This window comes from Canis lupus, chromosome 2, assembly GCF_048164855.1.
Source record: "Canis lupus baileyi chromosome 2, mCanLup2.hap1, whole genome shotgun sequence".
NCBI lineage: Eukaryota > Metazoa > Chordata > Mammalia > Carnivora > Canidae > Canis > Canis lupus.
The window spans coordinates 69,329,616-69,347,772 of NC_132839.1; the positions used below are offsets into that span (position 1 = coordinate 69,329,616).

Consider the following 18,157-nt stretch of genomic DNA (forward strand, 5'->3'; position numbering starts at 1 on the left):
AGTGAGAAAGTAAATGACTGCTAGACCTGTTTCAAACAAAGATCTTCTCTCCCAGACAGAAAATTGTCAGATGTGATTTGGGGGATTGTCTCTTCCCATATTAATTTAAAATGAGAACAAAGTTGATATTGGAGCAAAAATATATATATATAAACAAATAAACAAAACAAATCTGGGAGCTAAAATTATATATTTCTTTAAAACAAGAAGAGGAACATCAAAATACTCTGAAACTCATCCTTGCATCAAACGCCTTCATTCAATTGCAGCCCTGATTGGCAGGCAGGCACCCTGTCCTCCTGTTTGAATTCAACCATCAGTCTGTGTTTGCCCATGATTGTGTGTGTTGGTTTTGATTACTGTTATTTCTTCCGAACAATTCTGATTTCACAGTGACGGTCCTGCCTCAGCTGAAGCTTGCAGCTGTCTGGGCGAGGATTGTCTACACTGACCTTTGCTTTTGACCACCTCCAATAACCCTCTTTATGCCACCTTCCTCTCATGTAAACCCTCACACGAATACCAGAGCCTTTCACCTCTTTAAAATAGATAATAATAGTCTTCCATCATTGAACAACTGGTTTGTAAGTTGTGGCATTCTGTGTGTATCAGACATGGCAGGAAATGGAAGGGAAATTGCACAGAGCAAAGGCTTGGAAACAGGGAGACACAACCTCCAATCAGAGTATCACGTCATTGACTTTGAAAGAGTCACCCCTACGGTGTTCAATTTCAATTTCTTTATCTGCAATACAGAAATAGATGGCACCCATAATGACTTCAACAGGTTATAAAGTCAGTGAGATGTTAAGTTTCCTACTTGTGATTTCTCTGTTTCTGAAAGGTCTATATGATCTCTGCCAATCAGGAATTCTGCTGCATTAAAAGGAATAAAATCCTGTTTAGAATAAATAAATAAATATTATGTATTTATTTATAAAATTATACATAAATGTAATTTGTTACATTACAAAAAATGTTTTTTTAGTTTATAAGTCTAAGTTTGGGGGTGAAATTTTTTAAATCATGATATGGGAAATACTTTAGAATTTCTATGGCTAGTGACAGTGAACAAAGTTGAGGTACCGAGATATCATCAAACTGAGGAGAGCAGAGAAATGTCATGGAGCTGTAAGGAAGCAGAGGATGGAAGATGCCTGACTCCACCTAGCTCCAGAGCAAAACAGTTCATCTTCAGTCCTAATTGCTTACAGAGGTATCTCTGTAATCACTGGATTGTGCATGATTTTCTAACACCTGAATCATAGCAGATAGTCCAACATCTGGAAAATGGCCCATGTGTTATACTCCAGACAGCTGCGTTAAAGAGAGTTGAGAAAGAAAATTCTTTTCTCTATTCATCAAAGATTTTTTTGCGTGGTCCTGAGAATTAAATTGACGTGAGACAGATGAACAGGAGAAAAATCAAATTTATTTACACATCTACTGGGCATCCACATGAATACAAGTTTCCAAAGATAGGCAATATGGAGCATATATGTGATCCTGAAGTAAAGAGAAGGGAGGGTCTGGGACATCAAAGGGAAGGAGAGCAATTCACAGGAGGATTAAAAAGAGTAAATTTTGGCCAGGCCATCCAGATACATGGGTCACAGAGAGGAATTTAACAAATAGACTTTGCAAGGTTCCTCTCTGTCATAGTGTCATTATCTGTAGTGATGGTGCCCTTTATGGAGCAGGTCCTCTACCTAAATTCTTTTAGGCCGTTAGTTGGGGCAAACACCACCAATAGCAACTTCTTGATTCTTCTGTCTTCTAAAAATAATCAGCCTAAAATAACCCTTATGAGAAAAAGACACATTTTGAGGTGGCAAGTCTTGCTTCCAAACAAGAGCATGTCTTGGATTTGGGTCTAGAAGTCAAAGTTGAACTCTGCCCTGACACTCACTAGTTTGTGCATTTGGCAGAATGACTCCATCTTCCTCAAGCTCACTTTCCTCCTGTGCTAAAATAAAAATAAAACACCACAAAGGACTGAAATAATGATTAAGTGTGAAACATAAGTAAAAGCGCAAACTAATCATCTGATAATACACATTGAAACAGGAGTTGGTCCCTTCAAAAGATTACCACCTTCAGAATTCTGTGGGACTTCTCAACTCTCATTGCCCTCAGAGGACTGAAAAAATAACCCCACAAATGTCATAACACTGGGTCGAGTTTTAACAGTGGCTTTAGAAATATTTCTGATAATCTCTGGCACTGGCTTGTCAGTGAATGCCATCTTCACTCTCACTACTGTGGTTAAAACCAAATGCCAGCATGTGAATAGGTAACAAGCCCCAACACAAATTACTTAGGATTGAGGCAGGTTGGTTGCTAGACTTTTAAAAATAGATCAAAGCAAAAATCACTTTTTCACTAAACTCGGAGTAAGGTTTGGAGAACTCTAGCATTTGAATTCATATAGGGCTTGTTTCCAAATTGCAAAGACTCTGTTTCAGTAATTCTGTGTTCAGCTCATGAATCTGTATGTTCAGCAAGCTTCCTGAGTGAGGCTGAATGAGGTTGTCCAAGATCCACGGGCTACATTTGAAGAACAGATGCTTTGTGGCATTTGTTGGTGTGAATGATGGCTGTACCCCCATGACATCAAAATGGTGAATTAAGTCTGCCCAAGTAAGAATCATGTTATCTATACAGGGTAGTGGAACCAAAAATATATGAAAATGGTACAATCTGCTGAGGCATCTGGGATTGCTCATTTCATCATCTTGTGCTTTTTTCAGGTCCTGAAAGAATAGAAACAAAGTTTGATGATGAAACAGCTTTTAAAGCACAACCAAACCCTGGCATTTTATCCCAGCTGGCGAAAGAAGACCTTCAATGCATTTTAAAATTCTTATGCATTATTATTATGCCCTCCAAATTGCACAACAAAATGAATTTAAAATGGAGTAAAGAGCTAATGTGTGAAGGGAAATAAAATAATTTCAAAGTTTAGGGGAGCCTGGGTGGCTCAGTCAGTTAAGCGTCTGCCTCCTGGGATCAGGTCATAATCCCAGGGTCCTGGGACTGAGCCCTGCATCAGGCTCCCTGCTCAGTGGGGAGTCAGCTTCTTCCTCTGCCTCTCCCCCAGCTCATGCTTGCACTCTCTCTCTCTGAAATAAATAAATAAAATCTTTTTTAAACATTCAAAGTTTAAAATAAAATATGTAGGGTTTCCTGGGAGTCTCAGTCGATTAAGTGTCTGCCTTCAGCTCAGGTCCTGGGATCAAGCTCCATATTGTGCTTTCTGCTCAGCGGAGAGTCTGCTTCTCCCTCTCCCTCTGTGCATGCATGCTCACTCACAGGATCTCAATCTGTCTCAAATAAATAAAATCTTTAAAAATTAAAATTAAAAAATATATATAGTAGAGAAAAAATCCATAGATTCTATCATATTAAATTTTTCCATACAATAAAAATTTCATAGATATGTTAAATGATAAATAACAAACTTGGAAAAGATGTATTATGCAAAGACTATGTGCACATTTACATAAGATTCGATTTCGTAGAAATTCATGTATACCACAAAAAAAAAAAACATAAAATACAAGGATAGAAGTAGTAAAATGTTACTAAGCATAAGGAAACTGTTCAATCTCATTATTAGTAACAACTGATCTTCTGAGAGGTGCTACGGGAGCATAATAAAATCCATCCTGGTGTCTTCAATATTTTTCTCTTCTCTGCTACACTTGGTACAATTTGGAAGCTGAGAAGCAAGCAAGCTTTCAGGAGGTGATAGCACCTGAGTTGAGTCCTGAGGATCGATAGAAGTAAGTGAGATGACACAGTTTCCAGGCAAAAACAAATGCCCCGCAGAATGAAAGTCTGTGAAAGGAGTGTATAAATGCATACGGTTTCGGATTGCTGGAGTGTGAAGTGCAAGGTGTGGAAGTGCCTGAAGACAAAGCTGAGAGGTTAGTCAGGTTATTAGAGTCCTGAATGGCATACTAAGACTCACAGTGTATGTGGGGAGACATCAAGACAAAAAGAAAAGTGAAAAAGAAAATAAAACACACAGAACAAAACAAAAACAAGGGGCTGCAAAGACCAGGCCGTCTATGAGCATTTCTTTACTTCTTTATGCCTGCATCTGTTTGTGTAATACAAGTTCATTCAGCATCGACCATGTGGCGCATGATCTTCATCATCTATTAGTCAAATGATGCCATTCCTCTGTTCAATACCTTTCCCTGTTTGTTTGTTTGCTTGTTTACTTATTTTCCTACCCCCCCCCCCAGTAAAAGCTATCATTGTGGAATACCCCATCTTGGCTGTTCACACTTACATGGAAAGAGAATCAGATGTAATTGAATTTGGGATAAATGGAAGATGAGAGGTTATTGATATAACTTTTGTTTTGTTTTAGTTTTGGGAGGTGGATCACTATGATGAAATGAAAAGTGTCCTCCCGCCCACAAAGCCCTCATTGGACCTGACTGCTCCTTTCCCATCCTCCTTCAAATTTCTGTCCTATGGATTTTTACCATCTAGGGAGGATTTAGTAATGAACTTACTGCTTTTAAGGACAAAGGGAAAACTTGCTTAAGAAGGTGGAGGCCTCTTAAGGCTGCCCTGGCATTCTGTAGTAGAGAGTTCTATTGCCAATGAAGAGAGTGGTATGAATGCCTCTAGGGTTACCCACACATTATAGGAAAATGTTTGCATTTGAACCTGAAATTGTTGAGGAATGCAATTGCCACCACTGGTAAGGGGTGCTGTGTGCCAAGCTAAGCATGGAGAGTGTGCCCCCAGTTCCCCATGGAAGACCACACTGAGTAAAGAGACCTGAGCCCCTAAGAGAACTGAGCTTGTGAGTATTTAGGTGTGACATTCTCCCACTGCCAGAAGCAACCCAATCCCAAAACAGGATGTGTGGATCTTTCAGCACTGGCATGTTAATTTCCTGGGTTTGCCATAACAAAGATGCACAAACAAGAATTTATTCTCTCATAGTTCTGGAGGCTGCAAGTCCAACATCAGCATGTTGGCAGGTTCAGGTTCTTCCTCAGGACAGCAGAGGACAATCTGTCCAATGTCTTTCTTTTACCTTCAGGTGGTTTCCCGCAGTCCTTGAAGTTCTTTGGTATGTATGTTTTACTTCTCGAATCTCTACCTTCGTCGTCACATCACATGGCATCTTCCTGTGGGCCTCTGTCCCTGTGTCTCTTCTTTTCATATAAGGACCTCAGTATATTGGATTAAAAGCCCACCCAATTCTAGTATAATCTCATTTCAGTTTGATTACATCTGTAAAGACCCCTTTTTGTCTGAATAAGGTCACATGTATAGGTACCAGGGGTGAGGATTTCCACATATTTTGGGGGGATACAATTCAACCCACAACATCAGAAATGTCTCATTTTCTGGATGAGAGTTAGTGTGCTCTTCTTTTGACCTGTATATACTTCATGGGTTCATTGGTAATCCCTGGTAGGGGGGTTTTCTGAGAGAAGGAGACTTAGACACACAGTCAATATGGTCGGTAGGGGTCTTGGCCAGACCTAATGCCACTAGAGAAAGGAAAGGGGTTGTATTTTTACTGTATGTTATGAAGGAATCCCAGTGATTACACTGAAAGGCAAAGTGAGGGGTGACTCTCCACTATTTAAATTATAAACTCTGTCCATGATAACGTGGAGTATTGACTCCCTGACTCCTGGAGAGGAATGTAATGGTGTGGCCATCGATGGGCACTCCATCTCGAGTTTGTTTCTCAGATCCAGACAAGGGCTTGGAAGACCTGGATTCCAGTTCCTGTCCTGCCACTTACTAGATGTGCTACCTCAGAGTGGTTGCTTAAATTCACCATGTCCTGATTTCCTTATCTGAACTCTGGGTCTAAAAAATGCCTGTTCCATGTACCCATCGATTCACCATGAGGCTCAGTAGACACAATCCATGCTAACTTCAGGATGAGTCTTAAAGCTCTATGTGACTGCTAAGAAATTATCTACAGTTTTTTCTCCCCACATCTCTCCTTGTTCCAAAAATAATTTGAGACCATTGTATCTTTTCTCACCTAGCTATATGACTTGTTTTGAAACATTATTGCCATTCCCGCTAAAAGATCATTAAGTCATTAAGCCTAAATGCTGTCCCTTAGCTCTTGACCCAGGATAATGGTTAGATAACCTGTGGCATAATGAAAACAACTTTACAAATATAATTAAAAACAGTAATGATAATGGTAATAATATATCCATGTGAGACTCAACTCTATGTCCTTGAGTTCATCAATATAATTCAATATAATACTACAAATACTTTTTGACAAGGTTAAACATTTTCAAACACAAATACCTAGTTTATTTAAACAAAGTCACAATTAACAAATCTCACCCAGTTCCAGGAAAGAGATAAGGCTGCCTTTGGTCTCCTAAAAGGTTAATAAGAGCCCAAAGACATGAAGATGGCTGTGCCAGAGCCAAGTTTTGTACCATATGTCTGTGATTTCCAATCCCATGCATTTAAATTCAAGTTTTAAAATTCCAAAGTCCTAGAATTTTTTTTTCTTTTAACTTTACTGCACATAGAAATCTTGCTCACATTCCATTTGTTAGAAGCAACCTTTTTAAATTATGATGGATCATTATTATGGATTATGTAATGGATGTGTCATATTACAGAACATCATTTCAGAATCTTTCTAAATAATTATTTGACTTTTTTTCTTATTTGACCAAGTGAAACGATATACCAAAGTAATGAATGCCAAATGTTAAGCGTCTCTTCATTCCTACAATGTCCTACTAAGCTGGGGCATGGAGATTTATTTTGAAAATGTACTGCCAATTGCATTTTTCTAGTTTTTATTTAAAGTTTACCCATTTCAAGTCTTAAGTAGGAATAAAGTTTTCTTATGCCATCTTTGTCAGTTCAGCTACAATGATTGAACTAGTCTCAAACATGTACTTGGAAGCTTCCTTCCCACCCCATTTTTTTTTTTTTTGTATGATTGGCAACAATTTGTGTAGCATGTAAATAATTTGTCACTTGAATGTTTGAAAGCACTTGCCTGTGAAACACTGCCTAAAGCAGACGTATTTTGAGGTACTTTCTGACAGTGTTAAATTGTCTCCTTTTCATTGATCTATTCAATTTTTCAAAGTTCTTGAGTCAATTTACATAATTAATATCTTGTTAAAAATTATTCATTTTCTTGAGATTTTCAAATATATTAGCATAGATTTGAATCCGCTTATACTTTAAACACCTTCTGTGTCTGTAGTTGTATTCATTTTCCCTCTTCTAATGTTTGAGTACTTTCATTGTTCTTGATTAAATTCTCTATAAACCATATCCTAGCTCAGATTCATGCTTTTATCTTTCCTCATCTTTTTTTTAAAGATTTCATTTATTTATTTGAGAGAGAGAACATGAAGGGGGTGGGGAAGAGGGGTGAAGAGAGAAGCAGACTCCCTGCTGAGCAGGGAGCCTGCCTTGGGGGCTGGATCCCAGAACCCTGAGAGCATCACCTGACCCGAAGGCAGATGCTCAACCAACTGATCCACCCAGGCACCCTATTTTTATCTTTTCTTAATTTTTATTTTTCCATTCTTTTCCTAGAATTCTGAGAAAACTTCTCATTTTTCCCCTTTACTCCTTCACTATTCTTAACTATTCAATCTGTTCCACTACAGCAATTACCGTCTTTCGTGAGTTTAAAATCACTTTGACAAAAACGGTTTCCTTTTCTATGTAACGTTTTCTAATTTCACACTATGCCTTCTCTGTAACTATTTCTTTTCATTTCACAGATGAGTTTTTTAGAAAGTGGCATAGATTTCCTCATGTTATAACACAGACGAGTGTAAGAAATACAGTTTCTTCATATTCTTCAAAGTATCTGAATGTCTTCATGAGCCTTCAACTGGTAACAAAGGAAATAAAATTACTGAATTTAGTCTAATCCCAAAGAATATGGTATCACTTATAATTACTGGGTCTTTAGGTAAAACGACTAGTCTTGTAGTTTCTAACCATTTTTTTTTCTCTTCTCCAAGATGGGATCTGAATTATGAGTTTATGTGTATAGAAGAGAGAATATGATATCCACATGTTACCTCTAGTTTTCCCTAATCCCCGGGAGGAGGATCTGTTTCCTATTCAGGTGATCTCTGAGCTACAACCAATCCAGCCCTTGCAGTTCTGCTCCAAAAGATGGTGTTCAGCGTTGTTCAACTTGGGGTCCTACTGTCTGTGTAGTAGTGGTTGCTTACACTAAGAGAATCTAAATTTAAAGTTACTTCCAAAAATAGTAGGTATTTATATCTTGCTGAATTAGAAATTTTCTGTAGTATATTTCTCATTTTTTTCAGAACATCTATTTTTCAGGAATATTATTGTTATACCCATATCTTAAATATGCCTGTGCATGTTTTTTCTCTACCTTATCTTTCTACAGTTTCATTTATGCTTTCTTCAGAAAATGGTTAGGTTATGTCAACAATTATAGCATATCGATGAGATGTTTATTTTCTCCACCCACACACTATCTTCTTGCTTCTAATAGTACAATTTCTTTCTGAGGAAGATTTCATTCTATATTGTGAGGGAAGCATAAGGTTGTCACTATTCCCTTGCCTGCCGTGAGAATGGGTAGTTGACCACAACTGACTGATAATAAGTGTGCCCCATCCTCTTACCCAGAGCAACTTGTACAGGCATGGATCTGCAACCCATAGCAGGCAGATGCAAAGAAGCATCATAACATTTAAGAAAGACATAAACTCAGGGTTCTTGAAGTTATTTCCTCAGCAAAATGGAGAAATTTATCTGCAGAAGATAAAAGGCAACAAACAATGAAAACAAAGTTGCACGGAGAAGAAAGTCAAGTCGGGGGACTTGGTGCTATTATTTGAGCTTCCATCCTCAAAACATCACACCCTAGGTTTGGCACTAAAACCTTATCTATCCACATTCTTTTCAATTTTTTTCTTTTTTTTTTTAATATTTTTATTTATTTATTTAGGATAGTCACAGAGAGAGAGAGAGAGGCAGAGACACAGGCAGAGGGAGAAGCAGGCTCCATGCACCGGGAGCCCGACGTGGGATTCGATCCCGGTCTCCAGGATCGCGCCCTGGGCCAAAGGCAGGCGCCAAACCGCTGCGCCACCCAGGGATCCCTCTTTTCAATTTCATACCAAGGGCACCAGCTTTTCTTTGCAATAAGGTAGTTTTAATTGATTTTTCTTTTTTTTAAATAAATTTATTTTTTTATTGGTGTTCAATTTGCCAACATATAGAATAACACCCAGTGCTCATCCCATCAAGTGCCCCCCTCATTGCCCGTCACCCAGTCACCCCCACCCCCCGCCCACCTCCCCTTCCACCACCCTGAGTTCGTTTCCCAGAGTTAGGAATCTCTCATGTTCTGTCCCCCTTTCTGATATTTCCCACTCATTTTTTTTCTCCTTTCCCCTTATTCCTTTTCACTATTTTTTATATTCCCCAAATGAATGAGACTATATAATGTTTGTCCTTCTCCGATTGACTTATTTCATTCAGCATAATACCCTCCAGTTCCATCCACGTCGAAGCAAATAGTGGGCATTTGTCATGGTTTATGTATACAATGGAATATTACTCAGCCATTAATTGATTTTTCAACACTAATAACCAAGAGAGTTCTCACAAATAAAGTTCTTTTATCTAACTTTTATAGAATAATGTAGGGAGAAAAATTATGATCAAATTTAAAGTCTTTTGCAGCTATTTCACTCAACTGTTTGTAAAATCTGGAAATGAAGTTAAATTGAGAAGGCAGGGCAAGTGGAAATACAGACCTTCAGCACTTTGTTGTATGTATTTTCTTTGTCTCCTTGGTGGAGCAGCCAAGAATTGCCTACCATTCACCTGTATGACTGGCCTTATTAATGACTCAACGAAGAAGATGCCTTTACTGGAGGACACCTAAGAACAAGTTGCCCATGTCAGAACTGGTAAGGAAGTCCCAGTGCAAACTCATTTTCAATATGGCTTCAGCACTAAGATGACTTCTTAGTATATTTAATGACATCAAAATATGCACCACTATTTGCCATGCCCTTGGCCCTCCCTTTGGGTTGTTTCTGAATAGGACTCTCTTGGTTGCCAGCACACTGACTTTTTTTTTTTTTTTTTTTACAGTTGGGTGTTTTCTGACAGGTGCTTTCTTCATGTTCCTTCTTTGCTATACTCTTAAAAACTTAAGTTTTAAAAATATAGAGAGACTTCTTTACAGGTTCACAGCACTGCCACAGATTTCTGACAATTTTTATATTCCATAATTCCTTTCAGTGAACAATTGAGAGAAAAAGATAAAGAAAAAATCAATTGTATCCAGTTTTTTTTTTGCTTTGCTTGGGAGTTCCCTAGAGCATTTTCAAGAACAAGTCTTGAAAAACATTTACAGCTACTTTTATAATTATTTGTCTATTCAGCTTTTTTACTTGTTATTGCAACAATTTGGGCAATTTATGTCTTTTGGGAAAAAACATTTTCATCAGGATTTTCAAATTTAACAGTACAGGGTTGCACATTTTATTTGCCAATGATTTTTGAGTCTCCATATTTATCCTCTGCTGTTAGATAGATAGATACACAGATAATCTGCCTATCTATTGATCAATCGATTGAGCTATCTTACTTTTCGTTTTCTGAAAGTCCCTTATTTCATGTTTGTAGATCCAAGTAGCCAACATGGTATCTAATTCATTAAGTTCTACTAAAATCCTGATCTGGAATTTATTTTTGATTTACATAAGTTTGCAAATTACATTTTTATTTCCTTTGATTAACTTTACTTTGTTTATTTTAAATTTTCTAAGTCTAAAATTAAGTTCCAAACTCCTCCAGTTTTATTCATTGTATAATTTTTATATACATTTTTATTCATTGTATAATTATGTCTTTTAGAGTCAGCTTTTTTTTTGGCGAGTGCCAGCATGAATCCAATTTATTCAACTGATCATCAAATACTTGATCACCTACATCATGCCAACTACACTGCTAGATGTTGGAATTACAATGACAATTGAATGAAACAGAATGAAATAAAATAAAGTAAAATAAAATAATAAAATGGCCTCTTTTTAACATGATGTTTCCGTTTCTGCAAAAGACAGAAATAAACTTATAAAGGACACATTGTTAGACATGTGAAGAGAATAAAGAGCACTATGGTGGGAATAGAGGGCTGGTTCCTAATTTAAATAGAACAATCTTCACATTATATCAGACAGAGGAAAAGTGCTGGCCTAAGGCTTGACCTGGATGGGACCTCCATAACAGAGAATTTTAAATTAGCATAGCTGAGGATGATGGTCAAGGTAAGTTTGCATGAGATGAGTTTGGTAACGTCAGCCAATCCACCTGGACCTTTAGTCCCTCCATGAAAACCCCTTACTCTCCTCTTCCTCATCCTTGATTTTCTACTCCAACATAGTATCTTCCATTATTGTCAAAATAGGAACATCACTTCTTATATATCCCCAGAAACACAGAGACACCAGACAGGACTTCTGCAAATTCCAGTAAGCACACTTGAAAAATGAATATCTTTGTCTCACTTTCTTTCAAAAAGGAGGGGATAGCATCTTGTGTGAAATGCTCATTCCATGTTTGTATGCCCACTTTCCTTGGAAGTCATTTCATCATTTTAGGACCATTTTGTCTTTCTTTCAATAGTCCCTCTCTTCTTGCTCTTTCCCTTCATAGTTAAATATACTAATGTGTCTCTCATATAAATAAAACATTTCTTCAAGTTCTCATTTCTTTCCAACTATTGCCTTACGTCTCTCCTCTCCTTCAGAGTTAAACTTTGTTTAAATAAAATTTTGGGGTATTTTATTAAACTCTCTCACATATTTTCAATATCTGCCCCCCCATTGCTAAAACCATTGGGAAATGTTCATACCTTAAAAATTACTTTATATGTCCATGGCATTTGGCCAACAATTTCTTCAAACACTCCACTCAGCATCTAGAATGCTGAGGATGTTCTACCCACCGTGATTTCTCTTAATTTATCTCATAGAGATTTTCTTCTTGATCACTTTGCCCCTTAAATGTTTGTGTTACTCATGGTTTTATCCTATAATTTATTCTTTTCATTTTTCAACTATTCTTTTCTGTCCACCCTTCTATCCACTAGATGATCTTTCTTCTCCATGGGCTTCAATTTCCATCCTTTTATTAGCACATCCTGCCATCTACTCCTGGATTACTCTTTCCATGCTTCTTTCCTGCTGTTAATTTTCATATAAAAACCTACTTGTATACATCTGAACTAGGTGCTTCTTGGGTACATCTCTCTGGGTGTTTCTAATTTTGCTGGAATCACCATCTTTCCACTACTATCTGCTTATGTTCTGGCATCCTGAATCCCAGTAAATGCCACCTTCATCTATGCTGCTTGTTGCACCAGAACCCTACGTGTTTTTTAAAAAGATTTTATTTATTTATTTGAAAGGGAGAGAGAGCAAGTGACAGAGAGAGTGTACGAGCTGGGTGAGGAGCACAGGGAGAAGCAGACTCCTCCCTGAGCAGGGAGTCCAATGTGAGGTTCAATCCTGGAACTCCAGGGTCATGACCTGAGCCAAAGGCAGATGCCCAAATGACTGAGCCACCCAGGTGCCCCAAGAATTCTGTATTTCCTCTTGCTTCCTTAGCCCACATGGTATATTATAAAAGCCACCCATTCTATTCCCCAAGTCCATGCCACATCACTTTGCAAAGTAAAGACTATAGCAATGTCCTTCCCTACCTTTATCATTTACTGATTACAAAATATTTTTTGAGAGATAATTATGTTCTAAACATTAATCAAATCTTGTGGATCCACACTTTAGAGGGGAGAAGGGGCAGTAGATAGTAAGTATAATACATTATTGAGAAGTACCATAGCACTTGGTAAACGTTACAGAAAATGAAAACAAGGTGGTCAGAGTAGGCCTTGGTGTGTACAGGACATTTGAACAAAAACTTGAAGGTGCAATAGAGTATAACTAGGGGAGTAGTGTAGTAGACAAAGAAGAGCCCATTAAAGGTCCTGAGGTAGAGTGTACCTATTCCACCAAGCCCTACGGAAATATGCTGGGAGCATAAAGGGAATTAGGACAGTAGAAGGAGATGCAGTTGAGAAGTCACAACTATGGGAATAATGGTATTTATAGCTTTTAACCATCATGAGAGTGTTGGACTTTTACCTTGCGAATTATAGGTCATTTCAGGGTTTGAGTGGAGTAGTGACATGACTGTAATTATGCTTTAAAATAATCATGCTCCTTGCCATGCTGAAGATAGATGCAGAGTGGTCAGGGATGGAGCTAAGGAGCCCAGTTGGGAAGCTCCTGTCACAATGCAGGTATGGGAAGATGGGCAGTACCTTGGAGGTGGTGAGAAGTCATCAAATTTGAATGTATTTTGAAGGTAGAGAATACAGGATTTTCTGATATGCTGCTACATGTGCTATATGAGTGAGAAAGAATCAGGGATGCCTCCAAGCTCTGTCCTCAGAAAACAGAAGTTTGCAGCTTCCAAAATTCAGATGGAAAAAAATTCTAGGTGAAATGGGTTCAAAGGAAGCTTGAAGAGCCTGGTTTTAAGTTTCTTAGGTTTGAGGTGCCCCCTTAGCTCTCCCAGTGGACAGGGAAGAAGTGTCTGATTCATGAGTCTGGGGTTGGTGGAAGAAAGGCAGGACTGGAAAAATATATTTGGCATCTTTGTCATACCCAGGTAACTATCTTCACTGCCTAAATCTTCAGGGCCTTCCCCTGGCTCTTGGAAGTAAGACTAAACTTCCTTAGAGTGTTGGCCATGGAGGAAATATCTATATTCTCTACTGCCTTCTCTATCACTGCTTCCATTCCAAAATCTAAACTTCAGACATTCCAAGTTATTTTGGTTCTCAGAGTCTTTGCTCTTTCTCACCTCTAGTTTTGTTCATTACTTTTTCTCTTCTGCCAAGGAGCTTCTTCCCTTAAACCAAATTCCTGTCTTCCACCTGTATGAAAACTCCCACATTTCCTCAGGTCTTGGCTTCCAGCTCTCCCCCCTCTGATTCCTGATATCCTTCTCTGTGCTCTTCTACCTATATGCTCCTGCTCATAGTTCCTCACACATACAGACAAATTGAATTTACAAGCCAGGACAATTGTAACAAGAAAGTGCAGAAGCTGTTTGTAAGAGCAAGATGTTTGCAATGATGGAGTAAAGAATCTTTCAGAAACAGAAAAAAAAAACAAAACAATTTTTAGCTGAATTTTTAAGTTGAAATTAAAACCTAGAATCCCACCAGCAAATCCCCTTAGAGAATCATTTTTAGAAATTAATTATATCGTAATGCAAATGATATTTAAAGTACATGTAAGTTCTTAGAGCATTTCATCTTTAAAAATGGCAGAAGCAATCGCTTTAAAATGATTAAAATGACAAGTAATGCAAGACTGTTTTGTTAAAGGATTCTGAAGGAATGTGTTGAGTGTTAAGGATGCAGAAAATGACAAAAAGTAGGTGTTTATTTCACAGGCAATACTATCGATATTCAAAATGGTGTGTTCTTCCAGAAGCATAAGAGTTCAGTGGCATGCATGCAGGTGTGCACATGCACACACACACACACACACACACACACTTCTCCATAAAATCTCATTATTCTTGTCCAGGCTGAAAGCCAGGCTGATAGAATTAGAATCCCTGGGAGAGTACTTCAAGTGTTAGTTGTTGTTGCTATTGTTGTTGTTGTTGTTGTTTTTAACTCCCCAGTGATTCTGATCTTAAGGTTGAGAACTATTGTGTAAGAGTTCTCAGCCTGTCAGCCTGGGTTTCACAGACCTCCAAAATATTTGTAACTTTGAATGGGGGGGAAAAAGACAATTTTTGTTTTCACTAACTTCTAATGGAAATGTAGCTCACCTTTCCATTACAAACTTAGACAGCTAACCATAGTACTATACCTAGTGTTTTGCTACCAACTGAATTTAAAGATAGATTCTGATTACATTATACAAGTTTTGCAGGTTTCTCGAGATTTTTATACTCATTACTACCCTACTATTTTCTTATTTATGATGCCTGCCACTATACACTTTTATTTAATCCTTTAATAAAGAACTGCACATTTTAATATCTATATAGTGAATTTGTTTTATGTTAACTTTTTGATAGCTGTTTAGACGTGCCTTGCGTCCCTATCTTAAGTATTTGTGCAGTTCTAATGTGCCTTAGTCCCCTATCTTAAGTATTTGTGCAGTTCTAACATTATTTTGAGAAGGGAAGGGAAGGGAAGGGAAGGGAAGGGAAGGGAAGGGAAGGGAAGGGAAGGGAAGGGAAGGGGGTCCATAGTCTTCTCCAGACAATCCAGTCTCTCTCCAGAGAGAGAATATATTAAAAACCACTGATCTGAAGTACTTTCTTTTTCTAAACATTCCTCATTCACAGATGGACTTGACATGGCCACACCATCTCCATCAGCAAAAGCATCTCCAAGCACATGGTAGTTAGCACTCTTGTCAACCCAGGAATCTCTATCTTGGGTTCACTGAAAGTGTTCATGTAAATTTTGCATCTAAATCTTTTTTGTTAAGACCTATTGTCTTAAATCTTTAATCATTTTCTGTGTTTCTTTTACTGGGTACCAATAGTGAGACATGTCCAGGAGACAATACGTATATTTTAGAAGTCAAACCATCAATTTTAATGGTCTGAGTTTGATTTTCAATCTTGTTTAGAAGTTCTAAGCAAATGTATTTTCAGGAATGCTTACGTGGTATTGCATTAGCAAGTTTATATTCCACAGGGCCTCGCTACTCCAAAGAATGTAAATGGAAAACCAGTAAAATTTGAAGCCCACTTTGAACTAAAAAGCAATGTACTTTCACAGACTGGTAGTAATACTGCTTTAACAATGTTTTCCTACATGTTTGATGGACCAGGCAAAATACATTTTTGCAATTTTAATTCTGTAAGGAAAGTTTTACCTTCAATCCCAATGGAGAACATGTCAGTGTGAAATTTTTCAGATGCTAATTTAGGCAAGGCCTCCATCCTTCAAAAGGAGTTCTAGTTCTTATCATTATCATTTGTTTGGGCCTTCTACAAGCTGCCAATATACCTGGGCATGATTTACTCTTCAAATTCTCCATGAACACACACTCACCTTCTCTGCCATGCTCACATGTGAAGTGTCTTCTCTTGGTCTGGGAATTTATAGCAGCCTGTCCCCAGCTTCTGTTTTGAAAAGTAACAAAATTTAATTTATAAATTCTAATGAATTATTAGTACCTTAATGAATAAGTTAATATATATTAATTAGGATTGAAAATGTCTAAACCAATTTCCTAAGATGATCCTTATAGCTGACCATGAAAAGATACTGAAGAAATTCTTTCTTCCTTTTACCTTCTTCCTTTAATAAGTCTCCAATATTTTAGATTCTCTTTAAAAAAACTGAATTCTCTCTTAAAATTAAGTAATTAAAAATATTTTTCCCTAAAGAACTTAATTCTTATCAGATACTAGAGATATGGAAAAGAGGGACAAAATGGCCTAAGGGGAACATACTAAATTTATCTTTAAAGTTTTTACTTGGTGTGATGTTTAATTTTATGTCCTAACTTAAATCATAGTCCAGATATTTGCTCAAACTTCACTCTAGATGTTTCTGAGGAAGTATTTTTTAAAATGAGCTTTAACATTTAAATCAATAGGCTTTGAGTAAAGCCGATTACTTTCCATAATGTGGGTGAGGCTCATGTAATCAGTTGAAGACCAGAATAGAAAAAGATTGATCTCCTAGAAGAAGAAAAGTTTCTGCCTGTAGACTGTCTTCATACTTAAAGTGCAGCATCAACTTTTTTCTGGGTTTCCAATCTGCTTATTTTGAACTTGCCAGCCTTGCCAATTTCATGAGTCAATTCTTTAAGATCTCTCTCATGTGTCCACACACACATACAAACAAAGACACACTTAAACACACACAGTAACTACCTGAGGTGATGGGTATTAATTAGGTTTATGATGGTAATCATTACATAAGTTATATCAAAAACAACAAATTGTTCATCTTAAATATATATAATTTTTTAAAAATATATAATTTTTATTTGTTGATCATACTTGAGTAAAGATAGAAAAATAAAAACAAAAAATAGAACAGAAATCAAAATCCTGTTTGGTTTGGTAATTACAGAAAGAGACTCTGTGGCATATCCTTATCCTCCTGTTAACCTTTGAGTGGTCCCCATTTTAGAGATCCCTATTTCACTGGTCTGCTAATATCAGCCAACTATTCAATTATTCACTAAATGACCACTTATTGAGAACCTCTTATTCTCATGTGTAGGCTCTATTTTTGGGGGTAGTAACATAATGAGATAAATCCAGACATATATTTGTGGAACTTATATTCTAGTTACAAACATAGACATTACCAAATAAACAAATAAGTAAAAAAAAAAAAAAGTAATTAGAAATGATGATGAGTATTCAAAAATAAATAAGCAAATTCCTGGGAGACAGAATAACTTGAAAATACTTTTTTTTTTTTTTTTTTTTTTTTAAGAGAGAGAGAGAGTATGTGTGCTGGGAGTGAGGGACCTAAGGAGAGAGAGAGAGAGAGAGAATCTTAATCAGACTTCATGTCCAGTGTGGAGGCTGACCTGGGACTTGGTCTCATAACCATAAGCTAAAATCAAGAGTCATATACTTACCCAACTGAGTCATCCTGGTGCCCCAACAGTATTTTAAACAGGTTGCTCATGGAAGGCTTATTTAATGGGAAATAAAAGTTAATTACAGAGGATGCAAAAATCCAACCACAAGCAAAGTCAAAGGAAGAACATTCCAGGCAAGTGCAAGGACCCAGGGTGAGGCAGAGCTTGACATACCTAAAGCTGTAGCCAAAAGTTCATCAATGATGGTGGGAGGCAGTGGCACAAGTCACAGGGCATTGTGAGGTATGTCATGTGAAGCAATTGATAGATATAAAGCAAAAAAGAGTTGTGGATCACTGCAAATTTACTCTGACTGCTATATGGACAACAAATTGGAAGAGGTTATGAAAGGGGGTTGGTTAGTTGACTACTGCAATTATCCAAGGAAGAAATGATGGTGAGCTGAGGTTTGATAATTAGCAATGGATTTTTATGGCACTTTTATTCTA

General features: G+C 37.4%; 1 long non-coding RNA gene across 1 annotated transcript; it reads right to left on the reverse strand.

The window, feature by feature from the left end:
- Nucleotides 1-8,516: 8,516 nt before the first annotated feature.
- Nucleotides 8,517-17,895, reverse strand: LOC140610462 (uncharacterized). Its single transcript, XR_012012114.1, has 3 exons — nt 17,706-17,895; nt 16,154-16,224; nt 8,517-8,790 (listed from the first exon to the last, which is right to left on the reverse strand). It is a non-coding gene; the product is annotated as an uncharacterized lncRNA (long non-coding RNA).
- Nucleotides 17,896-18,157: the final 262 nt, after the last annotated feature.